This window comes from Pongo pygmaeus, chromosome 21 (assembly GCF_028885625.2).
Source record: "Pongo pygmaeus isolate AG05252 chromosome 21, NHGRI_mPonPyg2-v2.0_pri, whole genome shotgun sequence".
Classification (NCBI taxonomy): domain Eukaryota; kingdom Metazoa; phylum Chordata; class Mammalia; order Primates; family Hominidae; genus Pongo; species Pongo pygmaeus.
Genome location: NC_072394.2, coordinates 66,871,486 through 66,881,628, shown reverse-complemented (window position 1 = coordinate 66,881,628; position 10,143 = coordinate 66,871,486). Strand labels below are relative to the sequence as shown.

At 52.2% G+C, this 10,143-nt stretch overlaps 1 long non-coding RNA gene across 1 annotated transcript; it reads left to right on the top strand.

Annotated features, from left to right (window-relative positions):
* Nucleotides 1–1,092: 1,092 nt before the first annotated feature.
* LOC129022018 (uncharacterized) lies at nt 1,093–5,569 on the top strand. Its single transcript, XR_008496193.1, has 3 exons — nt 1,093–1,195; nt 3,655–3,734; nt 4,417–5,569. It is a non-coding gene; the product is annotated as an uncharacterized LOC129022018 (long non-coding RNA).
* Nucleotides 5,570–10,143: the final 4,574 nt, after the last annotated feature.

Below are 10,143 nucleotides of genomic sequence, written 5' to 3'. Positions count from 1 at the left end.
ATGCAGCCACTGCAACTCAATACCCCCCACAAGCCGGATGTCCAGGTCTGTGACTGACCTCAGAAGAGAAGCAGGAGAGCAGGAGAGCGCTGAGCACACGCCAGGCAGACTCATTCAGCTGAAGACAAGGGCCTCAGCTCTGCTACCACATTCTCTCCAGAGCTAGCAGGGACCCCCATCAGACTCAGTCTGAGGCCTCTGTGCACATACACTTACACTCACCACTCACACACATATGTTCATGAAAGCACATGTGTAGCATATGCACACACAAACAAATCACTTGAACACATGCACACACACGCATTACTTACACGTACACAACACACACACATTCACTTTTACACATATGCACATGCTGACATATACACATGTACACAGTGTGCATGTACACGCATGAACATAGCTATATGCACACATGCATGTGCACATATATACGTGCACCCCCCTCACGTGCACACACATGCACATATACACGTGTGAACACACTGTCCACATGCATATACACATGTGAGTACATGCACATATATACATGCACCCCTCACATGTCCACAGACATGCACACACATGCACATATACACGTGTGAACACACTGCCCACATGGATATACATGCACATATATACACACCCCTCACATGTGCACACACATGCACACATACACACTGCTTATGTGCACATATACACTTGCATATGCACAAAAACCTACATGTACACACGTGCATATACCATTTACACATACACACATGCACACATGTACATATACATTAGCGTACCTGCATGAGCATATACATGTCACTCACATATGCACATGTTTACACATACATACTTTTGTGCATGTGTGTACGTGCAGACACCATTAACATGTAGATGTGCATGTACACTCACCTAAACATGCCTGCACTCACAGCATTCTCACTAACACACATGTCCGCTAACACTGATGTCTGCAAAGTGGGTGCTACAGAGCACACACCCTAAGACTCTGGTCCCCACCCACCTGGGGGCCTGTTAGCTCATAGCAGGGCAGGTGTCACAGTAACTGGATACAGGGTGGAACTTCCTTCCATCCAGAGGATCTCCCAGCTCAGGCTCATTCTGGAGCCAGCTCTGCAGGGGGAACATGGGGGGAGGGGACTCACACCATGACCTGTGTGGAGGTGGCCATGGTCGGGTGAACCAATGAACCAACGTATGAGTAAGTGTAAGCCCTGTCTCAGTGCTCTGTGAGGTAGCGGTGAGCGAGGAGCCACACTGAACCCAGCAAACAAGCGGCAGGAGTTGAATATTCGGAACACACTCCCTCTTGAGGAAAGGAAGGACCCTCAGGAACACTGGCTTAAGTTTTATGTAATCCCTGGTCGAGGAGAGAGAGGGGTGGGGAGACCTCTGGGCATGCTGAGTGGGGCTGGGATAAATGCAGGAAAAGAGGGAGGCGAGGATCCCCAGGGGCCGTGAGGTTTGGGAGCCAGAGAAAAGAGTGGTCAGGAGAGCCCAGCAGGGGCATTGTTCAGGGCCTCAAACACTAGGATGCTGGACAGTCAGGGCTGGCCATGGTCAGCAGCAGAACAGAGCCTAGCCTGGGCAGGCACACCTACCAAAGCCTGGGCGGACTGGAGAGGGGGCCTACCTGCCAGGAGTCAAGCCAGGCAGCTGGGTGGGGGAACAGTTGCAGAGGGATGCCCTAGAAACAGTAGGATTTGGGAAGTGGGAAGGCAGGAGCAAGGAGAGGTAGGTGGATAATGAGCTGATTGGCAAATGAGTAAACAGCAATTGCCTGATGAAAAGTGTTTATGGAGCAATTAGCAGCTGTGCCATAAATAAAAGTTTAACTGTGTTTATTATAAACTTGTTGAGCCACAGGAAACAGCTCCCCGCGAGTGAGCCAGCCTTTAGTGCTCTATTTACTCCATGAGCCGTATTTGGCGATGCATGAATAAGCTTCCTCTCAGCATCCGTTCAATTCAGATCTTCATCCCTCTCCCGACCCCTCCCTCGGCACACACGGCCTCTCCTGCCCAGGCTCTCACCCCCACGGTGGCATGGCACAAGCACCTGTCCTCACCTGGGCTTCAGGTTCCTGGAAGTACCAACCCGTTCCAGCCCCTGAGGCTCTCCCACCCTTCTCCCTGGCCGCTTTTCCTACAGAATTCTTCCTGGAATCCTCAAAGCCCTCCCTCTGCCCAGCCCACTACCCCAACTCACTCTCTTCACCACCTAGAAATCGACCCTTTTCAGCACGCTGCGTCCTCATCCTATCTCCCATCATCTTTTGTTGTTTAATTTTTAAGCATGAAAATATTCAAACACTCATTCAAAACACACTATCAGACAGACAATGAAGAATGCTTGTCCTGTGCCCTCCTCCCCAGCGGGACACCTCTGAAATTGGTTTGTATCATCCTCTGCATGTTTTCACAGTTTTTGTATCTACATACACATCCAAGAACAACACATACCATTTTTTTTCAGTTTACGTTGATGTGATCATACAGAACAAAACCCTTTACAACTTGCTTTTATAGCTCGACGTTTTTTAAAGAGATGGAGTCTCGCTCTGTCACCCAGGCTGGAGTGCAGTGACACAGACATAGCTCACTGCAGCCTCGACCTCCCAGACTCAAGCAATCCTCCTGCCTCAGCCTCCCAAGTAGCTGGGACTAAATCCAGACACGTGCCCTGTGCCCTACCAGCTTCAGCCTTTTTTTTTTTTTTTTTTTTTTTTTTTTTGAGACAAAGTCTCGCTCTGTTACCCAGGCTAGAGTGCAGTGGCATGATCTCGGCTCACGGCAAGCTCTGCCTCCCAGGTTCACACCATTCTCCTGCCTCAGCCTCATGAGTAGCTGGGACTACAGGCGCCTGCCACCAAGCCCAGCTAATTTTTTGTATTTTTAGTAGAGACGGAGGTTTCACCGTGTTAGCCAGGATGGTCTCCATCTCCTGACCTCGTGATGGGCCCGCCTCTGCCTCCCAAAGTGCTGGGATTACAGGCGTGAGCCACCGCGCCCGGCCTCAGCCTTATTCTTAAGGTTTATTCAAGTTGACTGATTTTAATCCCTGTGTAGTATTACCGTCAATGAATAATCAGCTATGGCTCCTCTCCTTCCTTCAGCTATAACCCTTTGCACCTGCTCCAGAGCCACCTGTCCTGCAGTCTCTCCACCTGCAGCACCTTCCCTGGCCTCCTCCTGGGACCCGGGACCTTCCCTGCAGCAGCTTCACACACTTTAAGGGGGAGGGGGCATAGCTGATTATTCATTGGAGGTAATCTATGCAGGGATGAAAACACTTCTTACACACACTTTTTAAATGCTTCTAATGCTTTTAGAGTTCCTTTTCATCATAGAAGAAATAGGGTAGCGTTGCCAACTTGGAAAACAGAGGAGAGGAAAGCACCTCTCAGGGCCTGGGCCGGTTCCACACAACTGTGTCTCGCCCCACAGCGAAGGCAACTATGTGGGGCCCGTGAGCCGTTCATGTTCGTGCTGCCTCTCCCACCAGCCAGGGGTGCCTGGAGGTCTCTCTCTCTCCGGGACACGCAGAGGTGGAGAGGGAGGAGGAGGGGGAGACGAGAGGAGACGGAGCAGAGAGCTCTCCAGAACTTGGCTGTGATGGGGTCGAGGCTGAGAGAGCCTTTGGTTTGTTTTTTAACAACAGACTCCTGAGTGTGTCTTAAGTCCAAAGAGCAGGACTCCGTGAAGGAAAGAGGGAAGAGCTGCAGCGGGGAAGCTGAACAGGTAGGAGTGGGGCTTGTACTGCCCCCAGCCAAGCCACGAGGCCTCCAGGCCTCATGCCTCTTGCCTTGGCCTCCCACCTGCTCCCTTCATCTGGGAAGACGTTCCCTGTCTCCTTTCCACCTTGCACCAACCCATTCACACACCCCAGAGCCCCTTAGTCACTCTCACTTTCTTCCTTCCTCTTCCAGGGCAGCTGTCTGCCCACACCCCTGCTGTCAGCCTGTGAGCTCAGGGACTGACTCTGCTTCTGAGTACATAAAACCTCCAGTCCCAAGTGGCTACCTGGTCCACAGGCGCACCCACCTTCCCCCTCAGCGTGGATTTTCTATGGGGCCTGAGGTGGGGACAGTCTCAGGTGTGGGGAGAGCCACTGCCTTGAAATCCAGCTAGCACCCGGGCCCAGCCTGTGAGTCACAGGTGGGCCCCCAGCCCTGGGTCAGAGGGTGGCTAGTCATGGCGCCCACCCGGCCTGAGAACGGTGGCAGAAAGGTGAGCTGCCCCTTTAATTTCTTCCCAGGCAAAGCCTCCAGACAACAAGAACAACATTTTAATTTAAATTCTGATTCCAAATTCATTCACAGAGCAGCTCTGAGCGGGGATTTCATTAAAGGCTTTAATACGTTTTATAGGACTTGTCACATCAGGGAAGGTGATGGAGCAAATGCATTTTCTCTGCTTCCAGGATTTTAACAACGGCTTGAAGAAACAAACTTACCATGAAAATGCAGGGCAGTCCAGCCTTGTGCAGACAAAGGAGAAATGAGCATCACTCCGGCAAATAGTGCTGGCGACGTTCTCTCCCTCCCTCCACCAAGGAAAACAAAAGAAGGGCAAGGCCCAGAGTCGACAGAGGCTTCTTCCCTGGGTCAGAGAAACCCGAGGTCTCGGGGCCCAAATCCCAGCGCTGCCTGGAGGAAAGGACCCAGCACCTCCCAGCGAAGGCCTCTGTCCGCAGCTCCCTTAGTCTGGGGCAGGGAAATCTGTCTGCACCTTGGCTTGGCTTCCTTCCCTGGGCCCTGGGGGACAACTGCCTATCCGCTTTCCCCCTCAGGAACAGGGACACATTAGCAAGGAGACCAGTGTGTCCCAGTTGGCCCAGACTGTGCTGGTTTTAAAACGGAGAGTCCTGGAAACCCCTTCACCTGGGCACACCAGGATGGTGGAGCACAGGGCAGGACGAGCAGCAGGTCAGCCCTGGGGCCCACTGCTGCCGGAGGCTTCCTGGTCACTGTCTGTTCCCAAGCACCTGAACTTAACCCTAACCCTACCCCTAACCCAAATTCAACTCACCACTGGCAGAACTGTCCTCTGTCCTGGACTACCTCCACCCTGGCCAGGGTGCTCAAGGCCCTGTTGGTGGTCGAGGGGTTCCTATGGATCCCGGACCCCGGCCTGGGCCTCATCGGAGCCCACCTGAGCCTCTGACCACCATCTCTCTCTGCTCTGCTGTCAAGGATCGCCCCCCGCAGCCCCCCACCCACCTTCTGCCAGGTACCTCAAGAGAAACATGGATGGCCCCCCTGGGCTCCCTACCGTGGGCACAGGGCTGTGGAGGCCACTCCCTCTGAACGCCACACCCCACACTGCACATGCCCTGCCCGCTCCCCCAACAGCAGAGTTCCTGCAGGACGATGGCCAAGCCTCTCTCACTGGGCGAGCTGCTCCCTCTCCACAGGGGCCCCAGCTGCCCAGGTACAGAATCTCTAACAGTCAGAGCAAGCGTTTAGGGAACCATCAAAACAGGACACCAAAAACAATTGTTTTAAGAATTTGGCTTTTTTTTTTTTAAGTGTCTAAGTTGACCTCAAGAAAATCTGCAATGTTTTAGACTTTCTTATACTGATTTTATGATTTAATACTGTTTTAATGCTTAAAGATTTTATGTCAGGAAGCATCATAATGGCTGGGCATAGTGGCTCACGCCTGTAATCCCAGAACTTTGGGAGGCTGAGGCGGGCCGATCACAAGGTCAGGACATCGAGACCATCCTGGCTAACCCGGTGAAACACTGTCTCTACTAAAAATATAAAAAAAATTAGCCAGCCGCGATGGCAGGCGCCTGTAGTCCCAGCTATTCAGGAGGCTGAGGCAGGATAATGGCGTGAACCTGGGAGGCAGAGTTTGCAGTAAGCCGAGATTGCACCACTGCACTCCAGCCTGGGCAACAGAGTGAGAATCTGTCTCAAAAAGAAAAAAAAAAAAAAAGCAGCATCATAACTTTTTGGCAGGGGCTCAACATATGTGCTCAGTTCCTGTGCCGCAAGAACAGGTGAGCATAGGACGGCGCGTGTGGCTCAGCACGCATCTCTCCGCTGTCCTTATGAGATAATGAGGCCTCTGCCCACCCAATAGAGGGTGAATTCCCCAAAAGTGGAGACAGGCTGGCCTTCATGTCTGTGAGACTTCCCAGAGGCAGCAGCACAGCTTAGCAGAACGGAGCTTGAGGCCTGGAGTCAGCCAGTCCCGTGTTCGAATCCCAGCTCGGTGTGACCATGGGCAGGTTATTTAACCTTTCTGAAACCCAGTCTCCTCACTTAGAGGGCAGGGTTGTTGTGAGCAGTAAATGAGGTAGTGAAGGTCAAAACAGGGAGCATACATACAGTAGGTGCTCGTTAAAAGTGACCGCTAGTGTCTGATTCCTCATAGCCTTGTTCCAGGGCGTGGCAGGAGCAGGGCTTCACCTGCGTGCACTGGATGAATGAATGACAACAGCCTCCCCAGCCCTCCCCACCCCCGCAGACCCTGCCCCATCTATTCCAGCATCCCAGCATCACCTGACCCCCACCCTTACCCCAAAACACTGACACTGAGAGGTCCATAGAGCTCCCCATGGACAGCCCTGGGGTCACAAAGGCAGATCACAGCCTTGTCTAGAACAGCTTGTGGTCGGCTCATTCCACACTGGCCCTACCCTTTGCCCTCCACCAGGCCCAGACCTGAGCCCCCCAACACCCAACCGCACACTGCACCCCGGGGGCTGAGTCCAAGCGCCCTGGGGAGCTCCTGGAAGTGCCCATTCCCCAAGTCGGTTGCTGTTGGTTCAGTAATGGAGCCGCATCTGGCAGAGCTCATCCCAGCGTCCTGTGCTGCACCTGTCCAGCATCTGGCCCACCCCACTTTCCACCTCTGTGACCTGCAGGGCCACCTGCGGCTGCCTGACTCCGGGCTGCTGGGTGGGACTGGCCTGGAGGGAGCCAACTGGGAGTGGGTATTTGTTTCCCCAACCCTCCCTGTAGGGCCCTGCACACCCAGGTCTCTGCTCCTGCAGGACCAGCTCCCTTGCAGCCTCCCTGTGTCCTCCGAGGCCTGAGGGGTCCCACCTAGCATTAGCCTTAGTGGTTTCTCTACATACCAACCACATTTTAGTCCCTTTATTCATCTCTCCTCAAATTTCCCAAGTTGAGGATGACATCTGTCTCCTCCATGGATGCTAACTGACACCAATCACGACCTTGGTTCTTATACCAAAATAAAGCCTGGATAGATCTAAAAAGATTTAAAAGTTTTTAATTTAAATAGTACTAGAAGAAAGCATGGGGGACGGGCGATATTATGAAAAAGACTAATTACCTCATATAATAAAAAGAAAATTCTCTATGGCAAAACTCCTTAAGCAAAGACAAAAGTCAAATAACAAACCAGGGGAGGTGGTGCCACACACCTGTGGACCCCGCTGCTTGAGAGGCTGAGATGGGAGGATCCCTTGAGCTCAGGAGTTTGAGATCAGCCTGGGCAACACAGTGAGACCTCTGTCTCGCAAAAGAAAATTTTTTAAGAAAAAAATGAAAAAAAATCTGCAAGTATGTAGGTGTAAGGTCCTTAATATGTAAATACCCCGTACAAATCAATAAGACAAAATCCAACAATGCAATAAGAAAAATGGGTCAAGAGCCTGTCATCCCAGTATTCTGGGAGGCCGAGCCAGGCAGATCACTTGAGGTCAGGAGTTCCAGACCACCCTGGCCAATATGGCAAAACCTTGTCTCTACTAAAAATAGAAAAATTAGAGCCCAAGAGTTCGAGACCAGCCTGAGCAACATAATAAGGCCCTGTCTCTGTATTTTAAAAAATTAAAGATAATAAATTTTTCAAAAGAAAGAACGAGAGACTTCACAACACACACATTAGGAAGGCATGGGCAGCAAGACACTGCCACCACCACCGTGGTACAGCTCTGTGGAGGGCAGTGTGACAATAAGCCCTTCAAAGTTAAAACTTCAGACACCTGCTGCCTGGCACATCTACCTTCAGAAATCTGCCCTAAGATGTGCTCACCCACTGGGAGACGACTCATGTCCAAGGATGCCTTTGGCACCACTGTCTGTGAAAAAGAAAACGTTGAAAGCAACCTGGCTGTCCCTCAATAACGGCTAAATCGGTCAGGGACCACCGCACCATGGGCAAGGTGGCCCTAAAGATGCGGGACCTACCCAAGCCATGGTGTTTCATGCAAACGCACAGTGCAAAGTCCCCCGACAACTGAGGGAGCGTGTGTGTTTGTGATGCGCAAAACCGAGGGAGCGTGTGTGTTTGTGACGCCCGTAACTGAGGGAGCGTGTATGTTTGTGACGCACAAAAGTGAGGGAGCGTGTTTGTCACACGCAATACTGAGAAGCGAGCGTGTTTGTGACGCACAAAGCTGAGGGAGCGCGCGTGTTTGTGACGCACAAAACTGAGGGAGCGTCTGCGTGACGCACATAACTGAGGGAGCGCGCGTGTTTGTGACGCACACAACTGAGGGAGCGTCTGTGTGACGCACAAAGCTGAGGGAGCGCGCGTGTTTGTGACGCACAAAACTGAGGGAGCGTCTGTGTGACACACATAACTGAGGGAGCGCGCCTGTTTGTGACGCACACAACTGAGGGAGCGTCTGTGTGACGCACAAAGCTGAGGGAGCGCGCGTGTTTGTGACGCACAAAACTGAGGGAGCGTCTGTGTGACACACATAACTGAGGGAGCGCGCGTGTTTGTGACGCACAAAACTGAGGGAGCGTCTGTGTGACGCACATAACTGAGGGAGCGCGCGTGTTTGTGACGCACATAACAGGGAGCGCGCCTGTTTGTGACGCACAACTGGGGGAGCGCGCGTTGGTGACGCACAAAACTGAGGGAGCGTGTTTGTCACACGCAATACTGAGGGAGCGAGCGTGTTTGTGACGCACAAAGCTGAGGGAGCGCGCGTGTTTGTGACACACAAAACTGAGGGAGCGTCTGTGTGACGCACATAACTGAGGGAGCGCGCGTGTTTGTGACGCACATAACTGAGGGAGCGTCTGTGTGACGCACATAACTGAGGGAGCGCGCGTGTTTGTGACGCACAAAGCTGAGGGAGCGCGCGTTTGTGACGCACAAAACAGAGAGCGCGCCTGTTTGTGACGGACAAAACTGAGGGAGCGCGCGTGTTTCTGAGGCACAAAACTGAGGCAGCGCGCGTTTGTGACGCACAAAACGAGGCGCCCGTGTTTGTGACGCACAAAACTGCGGGGACGCGCGTGTTTATGACAAACATAACTGGGGGGCGCGCGTGTTTGTGACGCACATAACTGAGGGAGCGTGTTTGTGACGCACAAAACTGAGTGTGTGTGTTAGTGACACACAAAACTGAGGAATTGTGTTTGTAACGCACAAAACTGAGGGAGCGTGTGTGTTTGTGATGTCCATAACTGAGGGAGCGTGTGTGTTTGTGATGCACAAAACTGAGGGAGCGTGTGCGTTTGTGACGCACAAAACTGAGGAAGTGTGTGGTGCACAAAACTGAGGGAGCGTGTGCGTTTCTGATGTCCACAAATGAGGGAGAGTGTGTGTGATGCACGTAACTGAGGGAGCGTGTGTGTGACGCACAAAACTGAGGAAGCGTGTTTGTGGCACAAAACTGAGGGAGCGTGTGTGTTTGTGACACATAAAACTGAGGGAGCGTGTGTGTTTGTGATGCACGTAACTGACGGAGCGTGTTTGTGATACACGTAACTGAGGGGGCGTGTGTGTCTGTGATGCCCGTAACTGAGGGAGCATGTGTGTTTCTGAAGCCCAAAACTGAGGGAGCGTGTGTGTGTGTGCGATGCACAAAACAGCATGTGTGTTTGTGATGCACAAAACTGAGGGAGCGTGTGTGTTTGTGACACACAGAACTGAGGGAGTGTGTGTGTTTGTGATGCACGTAGCTGAGGGAGCGTGTGTTTGTGATGCATGTAACTGAGGGGTCGTGTGTGTTTGTGATGCCCATAACTGAGGGAGCATGTGTGTTTGTGAAACACAAAACTGACGGAGCATGTGTGTGTGTTTACGATGCACAAAACTGAGGGTGCATGTTTGCGATGCACAAAACTGAGGGAGCGTGTGTGTTTGTGATGCACTAAACTGAGGGAGCATATGTGTTTGTGATGCACAAACCTGAGGAAGCGTGTGTTTG